Source organism: Cimex lectularius, unplaced genomic scaffold (genome assembly GCF_000648675.2).
Source record: "Cimex lectularius strain Harlan isolate CLEC.00 unplaced genomic scaffold, Clec_2.1 scaffold262, whole genome shotgun sequence".
Classification (NCBI taxonomy): Eukaryota; Metazoa; Arthropoda; class Insecta; order Hemiptera; family Cimicidae; genus Cimex; species Cimex lectularius.
In genome coordinates, this window is record NW_019392825.1 from 536,192 (window position 1) to 558,178 (window position 21,987).

General features: G+C 34.1%; 1 non-coding gene across 1 annotated transcript; it reads right to left on the minus strand.

The window, feature by feature from the left end:
* Positions 1-15,333: 15,333 nt before the first annotated feature.
* Positions 15,334-15,449, minus strand: LOC112127439. The gene has a single exon (XR_002910571.1). It is a non-coding gene; the product is annotated as a U5 spliceosomal RNA (small nuclear RNA).
* Positions 15,450-21,987: the final 6,538 nt, after the last annotated feature.

Sequence of the window (21,987 nt, forward strand, 5' to 3'; positions counted from 1 at the left end):
TTAAACTCAAACGAGCAATAATTACACACTTTATTCAATTGCACACTGGGCAGAAATTATTATTGTAATTATAATAAATAACTTTCCATGTCATTTTAACCCTCAATGCACCCAAGTAAGGGCTGATGGACCTCTCTGTACTCACTAATTAATTAATAGGTAATTCGTCCTCAGTGCATTATCATTTCTAGTATCTTGTTTCTCAGAGTAGCGTACAAGCCCCATAACTTTATCAAGTATATAAATATAATATTTCCTACGACACACAACCTTTACAAGACCATACAGCAGTTAAGTCAAGTAACACGTAATGATTCCTAATCTTCAAAGCGATCGAGGTGATGATATCCCGGGATGTCCATTGCACTCATGCATTTGATGTAGAATCGACAGAAACGGCATAAATGTCAAGAACTGCTAAAACCCTACAATATCTTCTCGAGACTACTTCAGAAAAGATACAACGTATCACTGCACAACAAAACTTTATTTTACAAGTTCATAATAAAATCAATGTGGACGGAACTATCAAAGACTCGGCAGTTCAGAGCAACACTTAAATATCCTCCGTATACTAATTGATCAAATTTTTAAAAAACTATTTGGAGATCGTGAGATGCGGTCTGTTGTGACGTAGATTTTAGAAAAACAATTTCTTTATCGTTCCAACGTTTCGATCTTTATTGAGATCATCTTCAGATCTCAAAGTGTTTATTTTCTGTGTAGAGGTGTCATTATTGTGTGTCGAATGAGAGTGCCCTTTTTTAAAAATATAAATAATAATAAAATGTATACATATATATTCGTAAATAAATATAAATAAGATTATTACAAAACTCCTTGACGTCCCATTTGTATTTGTCCACAAAGTAAGTCGATCTCGATCTAGTAAATTTCACCAAAATAATTCTACCACAATAAACCCAACACTTGTTTGGTGATAGCTCAAACTGGGTAAATTATACGTTAACGGGCTTAAACTTCGGCTTCACAACAAGGGCCATGAGTCCGTCGGGAACTTTGTACCTGCTGGATATTCTCCAGACATATTGACAGACAGGGCAACGCACAAGAGTATGCTCACTGTTATTGGGAGTGGTTTAGCAGAAACACTTTCCACTTTGTTTCATCCCAAAGTTTAGCGTAATCTGGAACAGACAACGTCGACGGCTCCAAATCTCCGAACAGTGACAATGACGGAAAAAATTTGTGAAAAACTGTAAATGTATTTTATGAAATTATCAGAGTGTGTCTACTTATGAAACGCTCCCGGTTAATTTTTTTTTCATTTTTAGTTATATATAAATATTGAATAAATTATAATAATAAATATTGCATGTCTGTTAATTATATCTATTGTATTTTAAACGATATAAATTCAAATTTTACACAAGACATTGAAGATTCTGCAAGCAGCTTTTATACTTTAAATAAAACAATATATATTGTTTTCTTATATTCAATTCGGCCTTTCCTTCTGATATCAACACAAAAATGTGTTTAGATGACAAAGTTAAAAATTATTTTGTTGTAGTTTTGTTCAAATGTAATATAATCCATATATGTATTTAGTAGTCATAATTGATTCTTAATTATTTGTACTATTGTATTTATTATTACTATGTATTTATTTAAGGTCTTGGTTGAGATGAAAATCTAGTGTCAACCGGGATTCGTACGGCACGTTCGAAGCCGAAGGTCCTGGTTCGAATCCCGCTCGTTACTAGCCTTTTTATGTTAATCAAGACCCAAAATAAAAGTTTAATTAATTCATATAATACTAAAAATCTTGCCGGTTTGTTTTATCTATCTGGGTTTTTATTGAAAACTTTCCAGATAAAAACGATGTTGGATTTCAACAAGATTATAAAAATGAAATGTTGTTTATGAAAAATTATTTCACAAAAACAATGACTTTCATTCCAATAAATGATTATTTGGAGATCGTGAGATGCGGTCTGGTGAGACGTGGGCTTTAGAAAAACATTTTCTTTATTGTACCAACGTTTCGATCTTTATTGAGACCATCTTCAGGGCTCAGAGTGTTTGTTTTCTGTGTAGATGGGTCATAATTGTGTGTCGTGGGCACTCTCAAAACGATCTTTAAATAAACATTTGTTAACCGTAACTAAACACCACACATCCGAATAAATATTGTAAATTATTTTACATTCGCAGTAACTGTTTAATTCGATTTGCTTTGTACAAAATTTTGGCGTTTTACTTGTATCTATTATTTTCAATATTAGCATCACATTAAAAAACGATTTAAATCCCTTGCCTCTTTATCTTAAATTTTCTACTTGCTGTAACAAAATAGCTCTACTCAGTCAAATGAAGTTTTAATGGAACAATGGACCAAAGACCACCCCCGCTTGGTATCGACTTGGATCATTTCCAAATTGTAAAACGTCTATAATCGTTACTTGTGTGTCTCAGCTTGTAAACCATTCGTAAAATTTGCAGCACAAATGGTATTCAGAACATTTTCGACATTTAGGGCTCTTAATTATACATGCGAGCCTTACTTTTAGAGTGAGTTTTATTTGAAAACAAGAGACCTTAATGCAATAGACTGAACTGGTAATATTTTAACTCTTAATTTTTAAAAATTTAATTATTATAATACAAACCACTTTTATTAATGTAAAAATTGCTTTGCATGCATAAGTATAAGAATCATATTTTCTAACCACTAAACCTGGTTTTGTCAAATAAAATCAGTTTAATTTTTATTCGTAACTGTTTTTCTTAGTTTTCAACACAGAAATTAAAACTTTCTTGTATTATCAAATTAGTCTTCAATTATATTAACTGGAGCGGTTGAGTAAAGACGATCAAAGCAACAGGTAGTAGAAAATGATCAGCAAAGATTATCATTTCGGTAACCTTGCCACAGGCGGGGCTAGTCAATTTTGTAATTTTAATTTATTCGTGGACGACTTTCTTATTTTAATATCGTTAATTACCTTGTATTAACATTTTTTTACATCAATGTCTTTGTAGTTTTAAATGATGTTTCTTGTCAAAAAATTATCATCTACATTTCTAAAACATGTTGTATTTGTCATTACCGACTGGTTATTGCTACAACATTAGCATATTTTCATCACTTGAGTTGATTAGTCATCATATATATATTTTTATTTTCTTCATAAAGAAGTTTTCCAGAACGTTTTTTGTATTTTCCTTGTTGCCGCATATGGATGAAAAGATAATTATCGCATTGCTGAAATAAGATAATTTATAAAACAATTTTTTTTAAATTAATTAATCTTTAAATAAGGTATCAGTGGAGATAAAAAAGTCGTTGTTAAGAGCGAGATTCGAACCAACGCCGTTCGGCTAAATACGCCACTGCTCTAGCCACTTGAGCTATCGTCAATTCGATCCACTAGGACACCAACTTCCCAACCCAACCAACCTTTCGAATGTTCCTTCCTTTTGGCCATTTTTCAAGTGGTAGAGCGGCGGCGTATTTAGATTCGAGTCAACGACTTTCGGCTAAATACGCCGCTGCTCTACAACTTGATCAATTATGACATCAATCCACTAGGACACCAACTTCCCAACCCAACCAACCTTTCGAATGTTCCTTCCTTTTGGCCATTTTTCAAGTGGTAGAGCAGATTTGTGGATGAATTTTATTAGTGTGATAGAAGAGTTTTATCTCAAATTACCCCGCGGAGTATATCCAGTACTTTGTGGTTTTGTAGATGAATTTTATTAGTGTGATAGAAGAGTTTTATCTCAAATTACCCCGTCGACTATCCAGTCTCTTTGGTTTTGTGGATGAATTTTATTAGTGTTATAGAAGAGTTTTATCTCAAATTACCCCGAGGAATGTCCAGTGCTCTGTGGTTTTGTGGATGAATTTTATTAGTGTGATAGAAGAGTTTTATCTCAAATTACCCCAGTACTCTGGGGTAGTGTGAAAGAATGTTTGAAATCAAATTTTTTAGTGTGAATTAAGTGAGTCATCTCCAATTACCCCGAGGAATAACGAGTATTTTGTGTTAGTGTGAATGAATGTGTGAAATGAAATTTATTAACGAGAATGAAAATGTTTTTCTTCAATTACCCCGAGGAAAAACGAGTCCTCCATGGTATTGTGAATGAATTTTGTTAGTCTAAATCAAGAGTTTTATCTCAAATTACCCTGAGGAATGTCCAGTACTCCGTGGTTTTGTGGATGAATTTTATTAGTGTTATAGAAGAGTTTTATCTCAAATTACCCCGAGGAATATCCACTACTCTGGGGTAGTGTGAACGAATGTGTGAAATGAAATGTATTAACGTGAATGAAAATGGTTTTCTCCAATTACCCCGAGGAAAAACGAGTCCTCCATGGTATTGTGAATGAATTCTGTTAGTGTAAATGAAGAGTTTTATCTCAAATTACCCCAAGGAATGTCCAGTACTCTGTGGTTTTGTGGATGAATTTTATTAGTGGGATAGAAGAGTTTTATCTCAAATTACCCCAGTACTCTAGGGTAGTGTGAATGAATGTGTGAAATGAAATATATTAGCGTGAATGAAAAGTTTTTTCTTCAATTGTTTTTTTTTATTCAATGAATATAGGAATTAATTTATATATTTGAGTTACTTTATGGCAGCTGGCATGGTAGAAAGAGGCCAGCAATAGTGAAATGAAAATAGATAGTTTGTCACCATTCTTATACCATACAACTTCCGAAGCTTGAGAAACTAGAAAACAAATTCCTAAGTTTAAAATACGCGAATAACAGAGAAAAATTACCAATGTAATTTATTGGTCCTACAACTTAAAAAAGTTTTATTATATGAACTTACAAAGTTAATTATTCAGAGACCGCATCTCACGATCTCTGAGTAATCATCAATTAACGGTCACTAATCACCACACAATACAAAGTTAAATTGAATATTATTTTTGGAATATTAATTTTTAAAAACTGAATTGTGTAATATTTTTATTTTTTCCATATGAGATGGGAAGCTGGTGTCCGAGTGGATCGATGTCATAATTGATCAAGTTGTAGAGCAGCGGCGTATTTAGCCGAAAGTCGTTGACTCGAATCTAAATACGCCGCCGCTCTACCACTTGAAAAATGGCCAAAAGGAAGGAACATTCGAAAGGTTGGTTGGGTTGGGAAGTTGGTGTCCTAGNGGAGTACTGGACATTCCTCAGGGTAATTTGAGATAAAACTCTTGAATTAGACTAACAAAATTCATTCACAATACCATGGAGGACTCGTTTTTCCTCGGGGTAATTGAAGAAAAACATTTTCATTCTCGTTAATAAATTTCATTTCACACATTCATTCACACTAACACAAAATACTCGTTATTCCTCGGGGTAATTGGAGATGACTCACTTAATTCACACTAAAAAATTTGATTTCAAACATTCTTTCACACTACCCCAGAGTACCCATTATTCCTCGGGGTAATTGGGGCTAATCCCCTCCATTAACACTAATAAATTACATTTTCCCATTCATTCACAATACCCTAGTGTAAGCATTATTCCTCGTAGTAATCGGAAATAAACCCTGCCATTCAGGCGAATAAATACATTCTAACGTCAGATATTCTCAATGAAAAACTCTTTTCACTATTTATATTTTCTCAGACCATGGAACATCTGAAATGATACTAACAGGTTACGAGATGTTAACTTTATTTTGAAATAACAAAGCATGTTCATTAAACAATGTTAATTTTTTGACGACAAATTTTACAACTGAAATTTTTAATTGACTTTATTAATATCGATGTCAACGGCAAGCCGATTATACGTGTATTTATATCTGATTAAACAATTACCTCGCTGCTCAATTTGTCAACCTCTTCCACGCAAGGAGGTGTCGGAGGATTGCATTAATAGTTGCAAAGTTGGCGGGTCAGGGGATGTAACTTGGGGCCGACAGTTGGAACCACTTCCTAATAGAAGGGCTAACTTCATCTTCCACCTTTATTGTCCTCTTCTTGGCTTATGAACAAAGGGAGTCACTTTAACAAAGGACTTTGCCGTGAATCTTTACGACGAGCCGGAGTTAATTGTGGGTTAATTACGAAGCGATATGGGCGAGTCGAAGACATTAATTTTTCCCCGGCAAACTTCACGATCGTTTAGTAGTTTGAAATGAGAAAAGCTTGCCCTTTTTGAATTTTTATGAACTAATACAATAATGTTTTTTTAAACTTAGATATTTTTATTATGCCGTTCTTACACAATAAATAGCAAGGTGATGGCTCATGTGATGCGGAGATATCACCGAATTTAACCTTTAATAATTTAGTATTTAGAAAAAACAACATACCATTAAAAATGGCGTAAATAAAAAAATAAATAAAATAAAAAAAAAAAATAAATAAAAAAACGTAATGGGATAAATATTTTAAAAAGTAAGAACCAATAATAATAAATTAGGTATTTTATTAGTGTTAATTATTTCTTTCTTGCCTTCTTCATTGTCAATCTTCAGAAATATTAAAGCTAATTGTTATTAACTACATTAATACATATATATTTTTTAAGCAAGGCACGTTTCTGAATTTTACCAATAAATAAATTTGAATTGACGGAAACCTTAACGTATAAGATTATTGGCCATTTTTCAGGCAGTAAGCAACTATTAAGTACACAAAAAAATCCTTTTATTTGTAATTAAGTGTACTTTAAAATTGAGGTCTAGCGCTATTTTAATTCAGAAATCACTGTAAAAAGTTGATGATGTTTGTCTCCGAGTTGGTGAACTCATGTTAAACCTGTACAGGGTGACAGGTTCTGTCTCCTCTCGGGTTTTTGAGTTATTCAAACGGGTTTCCGACCATCCTCATTAAGAACAGTTCATCAATGCGTCTGAATACAGCAAAAACTTGAGAGTGGAGACATACCCAGTACGTGCAACATGAATTAGGGTAAAGATCATATCAGTATATTGTTCATCAGCTATAACGGAGTAAGACATCATCTTTACCATTCATCAGGAATCATCATGCAGTCGTGTGCTTTAGCGGTGAGGCAAGCCTTTGATCGATGCCGCGATGATCTAAAAACCTAAAGGCATCCTCTCATTCACTTACTGTTTCATCCTTAAATCTTTTCTATCGACAGGTCTCCTCAAATAGAAATGAGAACATTCTTCATGCTCATGTAATAGTCGATCCGGATATTTAGCAAGGCGGCATCCTCGGTCCCATTTTCTATTCAGTGACACTCAAAACATCCAATCACTGCCAATACTGTACTGTTTACAAATACGGACGGCACAGTTATCCATTCTTGAATTTTCTTGCCATTCAGAAACCTCCAGGGCCTTTTTTCCTGCTTAGAAAAATTGTTCAAGAATTGGAGGATCACACTCTACGCCAACTGACCTCAACAAGCAATGTTTACCCTTAAACATATCACCTCTACGTCAATTTACAAATATTAACACATTTCTAGGATTAAAAAGTTTCTCTCCTATTAGCCAATCTATTGACCATGGACAAAACACTTATTTGAAAAACCCACTCGATTTAAAAAAAAAAGATTTTAACAGCCGATACAGTACATTGCTTTGCAGCAAATCAAAACTTTTACCACAAAACAAGGTATTCGTTGCATATCACTAATACAACCAATAAAAACGTACAAATTGAACGGTGGGATTCAACCAAGCTTTGAACCTTCAAGGAATGTAGCCACTAATTCCACACTATTTTGAACCATTGCTCAAGCTCACTAATTTCTATTCCCACAAAAATAACGCTTTCTTAAATTTAGATGTTTTATTATATAATTTAATGTCTACACTGACTATGTCCTTCAATTCGACACTATTCACCCCAAAACCATTCAGATATCCTCCAGGACGCCGATAACGCCAACGACCTCGCGAATTCTTCCTTAGTGATGAAGGTTTTGTGATAAAAGTATAATGATTGGATTATTTATCTTAATCACGTTTTTTTCTGGATTATTTTATGCTATCGATAGCTAATAATCAGCTTAAATTAATAAAATAATTGTTTTTTGGAAGTAGAATTTTCCAAAAATCCTGAGCTTTTTAATCTTAGACACCTTAGAAAACATAACAAATACAAGACATCAATTATCTTTTCCCCTTTTTCGTAAAAAAAAAATCCAAATGGTTACCTCCTCTTTATTTTCAACCTAACATTTTTCTTTGCTATTAGTTTATTTAATTGTCCAGAATAACAAACATATCCAACTTAACTTCCTCGTTTTTAATTAAAGTAAATTTTGGTTTTGGTTTCAGATCTCTATCCCAATTTTTTTACCGAGTTATGCATTTCTAAATAATAAAAACGTAAACAGACAAGTATTATTTTTTAATCTAGAATATAAAATAATTGTTTATCTCTGTTTCATTTCACTCTGCTAATACTCTAATTTGTTCTTTGAAACAAGCTATGCTGACAAGCAAATAAGTAGTTTCCGGAGGTAAAGTGACTACTTCAATTGATTTAGTTATTCCTTTCAAGTCTCTCTAGTTAATCTGAGTTGGACGTTCCTCAAGAACTTGGAATGTGCAAAGTTTTGACGCAAAACTGAAAATTTTGTTGTACAGTTTGGTGAATCCATACAAAACAATGTGACAACTAAGCTGTGAATTGAATTTCAGCAAAAAACACTGCATGAAGGGCCCTGTTTTCTTTCGGAATATTACCATACCGAGTGGAAATGGTTCACGATTCACCGTAGGAAAAAATATCTGATGCGTGCCAGTCGTTAGTGACCATAGATAGACGATCAATTGCTGAAGCAGTTACGGTTGATTGACAAAAAAGACCTATCTTTTATGTAGTGCAAGATGGTGGACATTTTGAACACCATGAACATCAAAATAAATGTAATGAAATAATAATTTAATGATTCAACCTAAAAACCTACTTTACGACGTCTTTTAATTTTGTGAACCGTGAAAACTTAAGATAGAGACCTTAAACCAAAACCAAAATCCATGAAATATCGTAGTTTTTAAATGCACAGAGAATAATAGATACTCTATTTTAAAACATAAAAGGTGAGTTCTCCGTTATCCTGGACAATTTTCAAAACTAGTAACAGAAAAATACTAAGTTGAAAATAAAGAGGTTACCATTTGAAATTGGTTTTTTACGACGGAAAACAAAAATTTTGAAGGGGTGAGGTACCCCTTGTAATCAGGGAAAGTTAAAATTGCAATTATTTACAAACGAAAATTTTATTTAAATTGCTTTATATTGCTTGGGTCTGCACGAAACCAAACAATAGAACTAAGCAGATAAAATCCAACGACAATTTTCAAACATCGTTTTCCCTGTGACTACATGTCTTTGAACAAAACCTGGCATTCAATTTCGCATATTGCCCGTCCTGATTGTGGGATGGCTCGGGGTGGAAAAAAGGGCCTGCAGGGTTGATATACAACAAATAAAGGGCATACGTCTTCCGGCTGTTATTGCCGCGGCCGGATAACGCAGCCCGTGAGGAATATATTACAAAATACCTGGAGAAGTGGTCCCGGGCAACGGGCAAAGTCTCTCTCTTTTTTTTTTCTCATTCTCTCCAAGAGCAATAAAACCAGTACAGCCGGCTCTAAACCGAGTGAGGAAAATCCTAAAAAATATAAGGCGCCGACTTTTATCCACCAAGTAATGGCGGCGGATGGGGAATTAGATTTGAGAAGTTACGGTCGAAAGATTGTTAGTCGTTTTTGAAAATCTGATTTTCCCAATTATGAATTGTATTAAGAGACAAAAATATTGAGGCGAGAAACAAAAAATTCTCTTTATTAAATATACTGAGTTTTTCAAAAGAAGTAGTTTTTTTCATATTTACATTAAATGTGTGGTGATTAGTGACCGTTAGTCTAGGGTTATTCGGAAATCGCGAGATGCGGTCTGGTGTGATGTAGGTGAATGCAATCAAGAACCTGTTTTTCGATAATCATATAATTCAAGATACAGTGAAATGTAGTATATTTTAGCTTATTAAAATTAACACTGGAAACATCCCTGTGCTTTTCCTGTAAATTCCAGGTCATAACTGTATTTCTTTCAACCTCAAATCAGACAATCATGCCAAAGCAGCGACTAACACACGTATGCTAATAGAACAAGTATTAAAGATTATCCCAATTATCTGACTGTGAAAAATGAATGGCTTGAAACTACTAACAAGGGAAATAACATTCAGTGGCAAAATGGCGGTCTTTGCAACGGAATTCTAGACGAAAGGAGGTAATACTTTGAGGTGATGGATACTGGGAAGCGGAGATTGAGTTCCCCAGGCTTATTGCACCTTCCTAGTTCCCTAGTTCAATGCAATCGTTTTTCTCAGAAGTATCCGATCATTGTATAATTCATTCCCTAGGTCTTTTTCTGTATTCCAGGTTAAATCTCCTATGAGGCATTGCTTCGCATTCAAAGATGATATGGGTGGTAGTTTCCTCGACCTGACTGCATAATCTGCAGTTGGGATATCTTAAGGTGATACTGACAACTGGCTACAGGTGATACAACCGTGAACTCCAAATGGCCGAGGAACTTACTCCTTGTGAAAAATGCAACAAGTATATAACAGTGAATCACCTTATAACGGAATGAGTGAAATTTAAATAAAAAAATTTCTACCGTACAATTCGACTCCACCTTAAGAAAATTCTATATGCCGATTGCATGGGTCGAATGATTCGGTTTCTAATGATGATAAGGCTGATAAGGAAATATATAAATTTAATATCGCAACCTACATAAAATATATAGAAATGTCGAGCGGGGAGGGGTGTGTATTTACATATATGTACGTATGTGTATGTGCACGCAGTGGCCGGGCGGGTGCTACGTGGAGCTCCCTGGGCTGTTAGCCAGATCTCTAAGGATGTGGACGTTTCCGAATAAAACTGTTAACAGTTTTTATCTTCTACCAAAAACTAGCTCTGCATAAGATGAATCTAAGCATAGAAATCTAGCAAATAAGGCCTTGGGTTCACGGTGTGTGGCCCCTGGGGGTTTACTATTTCAGAACAACTTTAAACAGACTCAAAGCCAGAAGGATTTAGCCTTTTATACAATTAAAAAAACAATACTTTACTGCGAAAAACAAACATTTTTTAAAATTTGTGTTTGCAATTTAATGTTATTAAAAAGAAAAGTCATAAAACTAAACAATACCTGAGAATATTTATTTTCCATTGGAGTTCAAGTTGCTTTGAACTTCCTCGAAAAATCGAAATTATTAGATGCCATTGATTTCACGAATTGCATAACAATTAGCTTTGTTCATCTCGAAATTTTTCTGGGCATGGTTCGAGTAAATGCCACTCAACTCTATTCGGGAATAAGTAAGGAACTTGGAAGCAATGAAAAGTTTTGGTAGTTTAGTATTATAACAACCCGGGGAAATAAACTATATACGTACTGAACATCATTGATAACATAACTAATCAAAAGAAGTAATTTAAAAAGAGTCTGTTTTAAAAAATCATATCAATTTTTATTGACGTTATGAAAAATGAATTAAGGAGGGATGCATCCTTTTGAATTTTATTCGGAAATATTATAATAAAGAAACGCAACGGATCATTGTAACATACAGAGCCGGTTTTAAGTTCAATTTCTTTACCAGTGGAAATTTGATTGGTCACCTGAGGCAGATAAATGTATATGGACGCTTTTGATGGTTTTTCACACGTGATTTTTTCCTTCTAGAATGACTGTATTAATTGGCGTGGATGTATGACAGAATAAATGAATTTGTGATGGAATTTAGAATAGCCCAGAGACCCACCGAAGTAGGTTACTGTATCGACCTGATTGAATGTGTTCATTAGCACGATTGCTTGAGTGAAGGATTATGTGTGTGCATGTGAGTTCGTGGCAGAATAAAGAGTATTGCATAGACCCACTAAATTAGGGAATTTTTTTAGAGTAAATGTGTTTAAGGTAAAAGGAGAGAGGCACAGACTTTGATATGACTGCACTGACATCCCAAACTTTCTGATCTATACACATTGTATGAAAAAATATCTTAGTTGTTTAATAGAAATGATAAATGATGGAGTGAGTGTGGTGTTCAATCCTTTTTTAAAAAGATAGTTCCTACTCAGAGTAAGTTGTTTTGCAACGATCCGGATTTCGAGCCTTTTAGTTCATCATCAGGTTGAAGGACTTCTACAATCACGTCTCTCGACATGAATTGCCAAAGTGAACCCGCTGATACCTCCGCCAACGAGACGTTTCAATTAGCAGCTGATTTTTTTAATGGCGATCAATTTGAAAGTACGAAACGTGGAAATTATAACACAAATAAATATTATAGTAGTCAATACTTGATATTATTAAATTACTATAAAAATAATAACAATTAAAATAATTATTTTAATTATTTGGATGTTTGATATTATTTATGTACATATTTAAAACGGGAGGTAGATCAAAATCTGTTATATTATTAATGCATTTATTACCATGTTCAGTTTAACATTTTTTAATTTCAAATTTCTCAATTCCCAGTTACCCGTTCCTTCTAAATTATTCGAAAAATTAATTTACAAAAGAAATATCTATATTGCTACTTCGAACAACATCTTACCAAACCATCAATTTGGCTTTCGAACCCATCATTCCACCAATCATCAACGTCACAGAGTGACTGATTTCATTACTTCGTGTCTCGAGCAGAAACTACGCGACTGGAGTGTTTCTAGATGTTTCTCAGGCCTTCGACAAAGTATGGCATGAGGGATTATTATACAAATTAAAATTATTTTTACCCCAGGCCTATTATCCGATTATACAATCATACCGTAAAGAGAGATTTTTCGCAGTAAACCAGGATACGGAGACTTCTGGGATGGAAGAAGTGCTTTCAGGTGTGCCACAAGGGTCAATACTCGCTCCGCTGTTGTACACAATTTTTACTTCTGATACACCCACAAATAAGAATACACTCACCGCCACATACGCAGATGATACCGCCATATTAACAAGCCATCTCTCTTCTACACAACCTTCACTCATGTTACAAAACCACATATCAACAATTGAAAAATGGAGTAATCTTTGGAAAATAAAGTTTGATCCCTCAAAGTCACAACATATCACCTTTACACTCCGTCATGAGACTTGTGCTAGCATATACTTATACAATGAACCTGTTCCTCAATCCGACAAAGTTACCTATTTAGGACTTACATTTGATAGAAGGCTAACTTGGAATCCACACACACGATTAAAAAAACAGACACTGAAGAAACGATTTAAAATTCTTTATTACCTACTCAACCGACAATCAAAATTACTATTAAAATCAAAACTTTCGACATACACATACCTACTCCAACCTATTTGGATGTTCGGGTGCCAAGTATATGAAGTATATTGAAATTTGTAATATTCAAAGATTACAAAGTTTTCAATCCAAAATTTTAAGACTAATTGTTTCTGCCCCTTTTTATGTAAACAATAATACACTTCGCAAAGATCTTCAAATCCCAACAGCTTTTTCATCCATCAAAACATATTACAGACGTTTTCATAGTAAATTACAAAATCACACCAACACACAAATACGATTACTCCATTCCCCACAATTACCACGTAAACGTCTGAAAAGAATATGGATAAGAAACCTCTTAAATGATTAATATCATTTCATTAATCCAGAGCGGCTGCCAATGGGTAGCTTTCTCTATATCGCCCATAATGCCAAACACATAATCCGAAATCCAATCTGCTGGTTGTATAATACATGTACAGTTGTAGATACAAATAAATGAAGTAAAAAAAAAATTCTCAAACCAAGCTAATTCTTTCCCTTTGTTGCCTTTTGGGACCATGGGTAGGAAGAATCCGTTGGTATCATAGTGTCTGTAGTTGTGGGTTTTCTATATACGTCTATTTCTATTAGGTCGTTTATTATGGTACACCATACATTGGTGAATTATCGGAAAAAGTTAGTAAAATTTTTAAACAAGAATAGCTTTTAGAAGTACGGGTTCACTTAAAAACATCCTCTCAAAACCTAAAGACAAAGTAGACAACTTGGCAAAAAGTGGGCTTTACCAACTCAATTGTAATGAATGTGATATTAAATATATAGAACAAAGCGGTAGAGAAATAAAAACAAGAGTAAAAGAACACTTGCCTAAATCGAGCAAATTTTCGGAATTTAAGGACCATCTAAAAGAAACAAAACATAATTTCATTTCAAATCTAAATACAAGAGTGTTACATAGTTTCAACAAAGGGAAAAAATTAGATTGGTTTGAGAAATTTGAATTAAAAAATGTAAAATTGAACATGGTGATAAATGCATTAATAATATAACAGCTTTTGATCTACCTCCCATTTTAAATATGTACATAAATAATATCAAACATGCAAATAATTAAACTGATTATTTTAATTGTTATTATTTTTATAGTAATTTAATAATATTAAGTTTTTCCTAGTATAATATTTATTTGTGTTATAAATTCCGCGTTTCGCACGTTCAAATTGAGCGCCATTAAAAAAATCAGCTGCTAATTGGAACGTCGCGTTGGCGGAGGTATCAGCGGGTTCACTTTGGCAATTCATGTCGAGAGACGTAGTGGTAGAAGTCCTTCAATCTGATGATACTCCAAAAGGCTCGAAATCCGGATCGTTGCAAAACAACTTACTCAGAGTAGGAACTATCTTTTTAAAAAAGATTTAGTTGTTTAATGTTAGTTTTTTCTTATAAAACCTTTACTGTGTTTATTCTAATGACATAAGACATAATTATTACAGTTAACTTTTTTTAATGGCATATATAATGAGTAATTGAGTTGTAAATTTCATTAGTATTCCTCTTCTCATGAAGTTTGTAATAATTAAACTTCATTAGGTTCATCAAGAAAAGATTAATTAATGTTTTTTTTTTTTATAAAAGTCACTCAAATTTATGCGATTAATGCAAAGTACATGCAGAAATTTTTTTATGTTAATGCATTTTTTTGGTGCTTTGAAATCTGACTCACCTCTGTTTTTGGAAAAGGAAAAGTGTCAAATGACTGATCTGTTCGCAACTAATGGCTTTTCTCTATAGTGGACCAAAATTGACTCAACCTGTACATATATTTTACAGTTATTGTAGGCAAAATCCCTGTGCCACCCAAATTGTTAATTGGGTATATAATATGTAGGTTCCTAGCCATCTGGAATGTATTTAATAGTGTGAAAGTTCTTGCTAGTGTAAATGAGGCAGGATCTGATAGAAATACCGTGTTACGAGGCAAACTTAGGTCGATTCACAATTTATGTACGTACGTACTTTGTACATGAGTTGCAGAGCCATTTTCCCTTATGTCGAAAAGATTAAGAATGATAATGAAGTTAAGTAAGTATAAGAAATCCAATAAGTTACAGACTTATCAGTGAGTCTCCCTCCACGGAAATTTTTAGTAAAAGGCGAAAAATTTATTCGTTATGAAGGGAGACCAGAGTAACGTGCGGACAAAGCTGCAAAGGCCAGGACGTCCCACCCTCCAGACCGGACCATCGCGACCAGGCCCTCTGACGCCAAGCTAGCAGTAAAGAACATGATAAAAGAAAGATTGCAGAGACAGTGGGCCGGGTCGTCCGAGAGGCTTTTGCGCGCCAAGAGCAGGATTCGTAGATGCCCCCCCCCCGAGAACCTTAGCTGGAAACAAGGAATCGTCCTTACGCGATTAAGAATAGGCCATACGCGGTTGACACACGGGTACCTGCTCTTGGCCCGCGCAGGTGCCCCTTATGCAGAGAAAAGTTGCTCGATGTGTCCCACATACTGGTCATGCTTTGGCTTCCTACAGGGAGTGTGTAGGCATGACATCCAATCTGAAGATAGTACTCGAGCACTGCAGCGAATTTCAGAATCCCTGTTCCGCTTTTTAGGGGAAATTGGTTTTTTTTTTTTTTTATTGTACATAATATATCTTATGTGTTGTGTGTCTATATGTTGTCTGAGTGCATGTATTTATTAGCGTGAATGGCGAGGGATGAGGGTGAAATATAACGTCATCATCGCCCCTCGAACGTTGAGAGCGTATGAGTGTGTGTTCGGGGTCGATGGCGGAATATTTATAAAAGTACTCCATCGACCCCAATCTAGATTAGTTTAAGTATAGATCGGTGGAGGAATATCAAGTACTCTACCCACCACACGGAATGAGTGTATTGTATGGATGTATTTATGTGTATGAATGTATTTATTTGTATGAATGTATTGTTTGAAAGTGGAAATAGAATATAGAATTAGTTGGGGGCTATGTCGGACCTAGATGTCGGAAGCCGCGGTCAAAGAAAAAAATAATTAAAAAACATAAATAAATAAATTATTGATTTGTATATTAATATTTATCCTATTAAATCTCTACATTGATACAATTGATTGGTAAGGAAATCAGGAAAGAAAATTGGCTAAGAAAAGAAATAGTTATTTGCCGTAATTAAATTTAATGTTCCATCTCAGAATCGTGTTGTTTTGATTTCTAAATATTTTTAAGTTAAACTAAATATTTGATGAACCATTAGGCACCGCCTTAATATCGTGTTTGTCACTGGAGCCAGCATATAAAAGCGTCTTCGTAGCTAAATGCGAAATGAGAAAACGAAGTATCGTTCTATTCAGGATGAAAGAGGATCTTAAAACAGGGCGAAGGACATTAAAATACACTGAGAGTTCATTTAGAGCCCGTTATTGCAGTCGGATGGGGTTTCTGCGGTACGAGTTTCTCTCCGCAAACCACGCAGCCTCCGGTCCGAGCTTTTGTCCGAGTTGCTTGGAAATAAAAGCAAGGGGCCCGGAGTTGCAACGAGGCTCCAGGTCTTTTGTGGGGCTTCCAGTGGTCTTTTTAGCTAGTAACGCCATTGAGGAAATGGTGATCAACTCTCTCAGACGATTCCGATATTTGTTAGCGTTTCATTCCCGACCACTTCTCGGGATCAACCCTCCACGAAAATAAAAGGATTTTCTTCTCTCTATCAAAATCCTTAATTATTTATAGTGGAATTGTTACACTATTCGTGGAAATACAAATTTTGCGTAATTTGTAAAATGAAATGTAAAGATTGTATAATAGAACATCTGCAATTTAATCTATCTTGGAAATAAATACATTACATATTACATAGACATTACATTTCAATAATATCGTCAATATTCTCTCGCTTAAAAACAATAATTCATCAAATTATGAAGCCAACGCCTATTAAAAATTGCAGTTTAAGTCATTACACCCCGGCCCTCCAAACGGGGATCCGCTGACCCTAACTAGGGTATCTGCGGCGAGCTTCGAGAAAATTAATAATAACAAAAATAAAGTAGAATTAATAAATAAAATTACAAAACGGATAACAATGAGTATTGAAAACGAAATTTATTTATTCATTCTACGTTTTTTTAAGCAAAATAAGTCCAGCATGCTCAAATCCTGCGAGCCCCAATAGAGTGGAAGTGGAATATCTAAAAAGCGTTAGTACCACGATAGCTATTTAATTTTGGGGCTTATAAAGGCTTATAGGTAAAGCTCACATTACGAGTTCTGTGAAAATACTATGAAACAATTCAATGGTTCCATTTAAGCGGTGAACACACCCGAAGCAACGCTATGCGACGCTACCCGATGCAAATCCAAAGTCCAATTTTTCATAAGGTTGTATTACCCCCGTCCGGTAGCATCGGGTAGCGTCGCATAGCGTTTCTTCGAGTAAGTGTTTTCCCGGCGTTAAACTGCGACTTTGTTTTGAGGGTACACACACAGAACTCCAGAGAAACAGATTTATTTTTTCATGGGAAGCGCTCCAACTCAAATCTTCATTACAACTCGTGCAAGAAATATAAATAAAAACTCACTAAAAGCATCTTACAGGATAAGTTATAAAGTCGGAATAGGCGTTTATTTCGACAAATGCGTTTTTGTCTAATATAGACCATCTTCAATGGCTAATAACAAAAGTGGTACAGCTGTAAATATATATAATTATTATATATATACATACATATAATTATCCTTCCCCACCCCTTCAAAATCCAACGTATATAAACATATAACAGCAAAATCTCACTGGCACTCACAACACGACACGCAAGAATGGCACAATTACACAGAAAACAAACACTTTGAGTGAGTAGAAATAATTTAATTGAATATAAAAAATATATTTTGCATTGTATAAATTCACTTTTCTCCACATCTTACATGTATTTGTTAAATTTAAACAATGTTTGTAAATCCCAGGCCCTGAAGATGATCTCAATAAAGATCGAAACGTTAGCACGATAAAGAAAATGTTTTTCTGAAACCTACATCATCATCGACCGCATCTCACGATTTCTGAATAATCATATAATTATATTTGATTTAAGCTAATAATAAAAAAATGTACCAAAATATAATCGTAAAACTTAGAACTGCATTAAATTGCATTAGATTATTGACGTGCCGAGTTGCCTGTCAAGAATGGGCAATTTGGAAAGCAGACTTTCTTTTTAACGAATACCAATACGGAAATTAAGTATGGAGGGTAGAGTATAAAAATGAATTCTAGAGTTCCACAAAATTTGGTGGGACACTATCCAAAAATTCTGAGAAAGACGTCCGCATGCTAAAAGATTTTTGGAGGCCCAGTATTACACATTACCTAGACATTAAATGTCAATAACACCATCAATAACAGTTCGGGTAATGACAATAATCCAACAAATGATGAAACAAACGCTTATTAAAATTGTAGTTTATTATTTTAACATTTGACATTGGTCAGAGCTATCACATTTAAAATTTACCCCTGTTAGTTACAATTATTTTTTTTTATTGTATTTATTGTATTTATTTACAGTCCAAACAGGTCAAGTCTCAAGCATAGGACAGTCAAGCAACACAACAAAACAATCATTATGATATAAAATCCTAAAAAAGGATATAAAAATAATAGCAGTAAAAATAATAGCAAAAAGGGCTTACACTTTTAACAAAAAATCAATAATATAAATAGATTAATAAATAACACAACAAAAGTAATAAATAAACCCTCAACATTTTAAAGCATGTTTAATATTTTGTTTAAAGATCTGAAGAGACGAGGAGAAGGGGTCCGCACTGATAGCGAATTTATTTAAGTAATGCACAGCTGTGGAGATTGAAGACTGTAACCCGTATTTGGTCCTGTGCCGTGAAGTACCAAACAATTCATGGGTTCGTGGTTGACGCTGGGAATCCCTAAAGCCAATACAAGATAATATCTCCGGGTAATCAATAAAATTATTTAGGATCTTCCACAGAAACACAACGGAAGCCAAAACTCTTCTATTCTCCAGAGAATCCAGGCCTACGAGAGCAAGTCTGGGCTTCATAGGAGCAATGATGGTAGTTCCTGTGATTGCATAATTTGTAATACAGGTATTTCGTGGCCTTTCTCTGTACCCTATCTATCATGTAAGATCCATCTAAAGAACTCGGCGACCAAACAACACTGGCATACTCTAGGTGACTGCGCACCAGAGATTATGTTGAAAAAGTGAAATAACTCCGAAACTGTTGGGATTTGGACCATAGTTAATTAGGACATTTTTGTTCCTTTTCAAATGTACTCTACAGGCAAAGTTTGTAACACGAGTAGGCGAAAAACTTGTATATGCCTAGAATGTCAAGATTTGTTTAACGTATTGTGAAGATGGTTCAGAAAAATATTAATAGAGGAATTAAATAATTGTAAAGGAGGGATGTCATTTGCAGAGCACATTAGCTTGTCCATCGGTGAGTTTATGCCATAGTTAGTATTGTGCCGTGGCATATAGAAGGAACTAAGCTGTCTAAGGTGTTAAGGAATAGCGGAGAAGTTGATATTGCTTAAAAGTTGAGGACAGACAATGTATAAATTAATAATTTTAAAAAAAGTTTGTAAGTAGAACTGTAACCTGCGTGCTTTTAATGGGATTAAATTTAACTGTGATTGAAACTGGTTAAACTATAATCGGAAAGTTTTATTCCCAGCTTAAAGACAAACATTCTTAAAAATTTATTTTGTACTCTCTGAACAATATGCAAGTGAAGTCGAGGAATATAGTATATAGTATCGTCCTGGAATTTACCTCTAAATCTTTTGAATATCTTCAGATAAGGCCTTCAACATTTAAACTTGTGGATATTACTTTATCAATGTGTGCATTAATTAATTATTCAACCAAGATCAGTTGTGATGGTTGCTGAGGATAAATAAGAACGGAATATATATATTATGAGGTAATTTCAACTACGAGGGTATATGAACCATCGGGGTGCCGATAATTTTTGAAAGAAGCTCCATTTTTAAGTGTGCCGGGTTTGAAGCGGTAGCCGAGTGGTTAGCATGAGAGACTCTCACGCCGCGCTCAAAAAAAAAAAAAAAAAAAAAAAAAAAAAAAAAAAAAAAAAAAAAAAAAAAAAAAAAAAAAAAAAATCTACTGCTATATAGAATACGGGTTTTTTCATTAGAGTGAATGAGTTAACCTGAAATGAAGGTATTTATGAGTGAATAAGTGAATGTTAATGAAATAGTTCTGTAGAATTTAAATTATTTAACAAATCTTAAAGATTTAAAAAGCATTTTATTGATCAGCCAAAAATTATCGCAAAATTATTAATATATAGTTAGATTGTATGAGCGTGTAAAAATTTCCTACCTGTACGGATATAACCTCCTTCTTCCTACCAGCCCTAGAACAAAAAAACAATCCATTGTAACTATATTGATTACATCTTTAGATAAGTCAAATATTTCTTAAATGATCCTGTTTAATGGTTAGTGAAGCGATTATTTTATAATGTTATATTTTAAATGTTGTTCTGTTTGATGGCAACTTTTGATCGCATGTTAGGTTTCATAAGCCGGTGAGCAAAAGCGCCGAAGGAATATTTCATGTCGCTCAGAATACGGAAATTATAGAACTACGGATTCACAATGCTAACAAATCTCGGTAGAAATGACCATCGAGCTGGAAAAGTCAATAAATGATTAAATGTTGAGGAAATTGCAAAATAAAATATTTCCTGTCTGGTTAAAACTAAATATAAAAATACCTTTAATTTACATTCTAAGTATAAAAAAAGAACTCAAAGGTAAACTGGGGGAACAAATTTAATTGAAGTTAAATAATACTTCAAAGATAATTACGAATCGATGGACACACATAGTATTAATTACGAAAAAGGAGGAAAAAAAACAAGTAGAAATTCACATATTAAAACAATTGATTTATTTATTTAAATGAAGGCCTTTTTATTTAATTTGTCTTTTGAAATTGGCTTAACTGCTAAAAAAGGAAACAAAACACATACTTGTTTAGTGTTCATAACTGACCATATTAATTACTTCAATTAATTATTGTTTTTATGTAAGGTTTTTGGTCCAGTTGAAAAATTAGTGTCACGGGCGGGATTCAAACACAGACCTTCGGCTCATTCCGCCGCTGCTCGAACGACTTGTGCTATCGTGACTTCGTTCCCTAAAACTTCCCATCTGAACCTAAAACAAATATGGCAAAAAGAGGGAAAATTCGAACGGTTCTATGTTGAGATTGAACGTTGGTGTCCGAGGTAATCGAAGACATGATAGCTCATGTGGTACGAGCAGCAGCATATTGAGCCCAAAGTCGTAGGTTCGAATCCAGCTCGTGACTCTAATTTTTCAACTCATCCAAAAACCTTTGATAAAAAGAATAAGAACAAAACCTTTGAAAAAATCTGGATATGTGGAAATTAACCAATAACAAAAAAATTATTTCATTACAAAAACAAATCTAATGGTCTGTAGGACCTCTTTTATATTTTATCACTTTTCAGGAAGGATTCTTCATGCCGCTATCCATTTTTTTGGTAATATTAGAATTCATGTTTCACACCTCCTCCATAACAGTTTCAGAAAGTTGGCATTTATGTTTCCCTTCACACTGTTTTAGGTTTCTTTTAACATCCTGCCAAAGGTTGTATATTGAGTTTAAATACAGCGACTGTGATGGGGATTTTA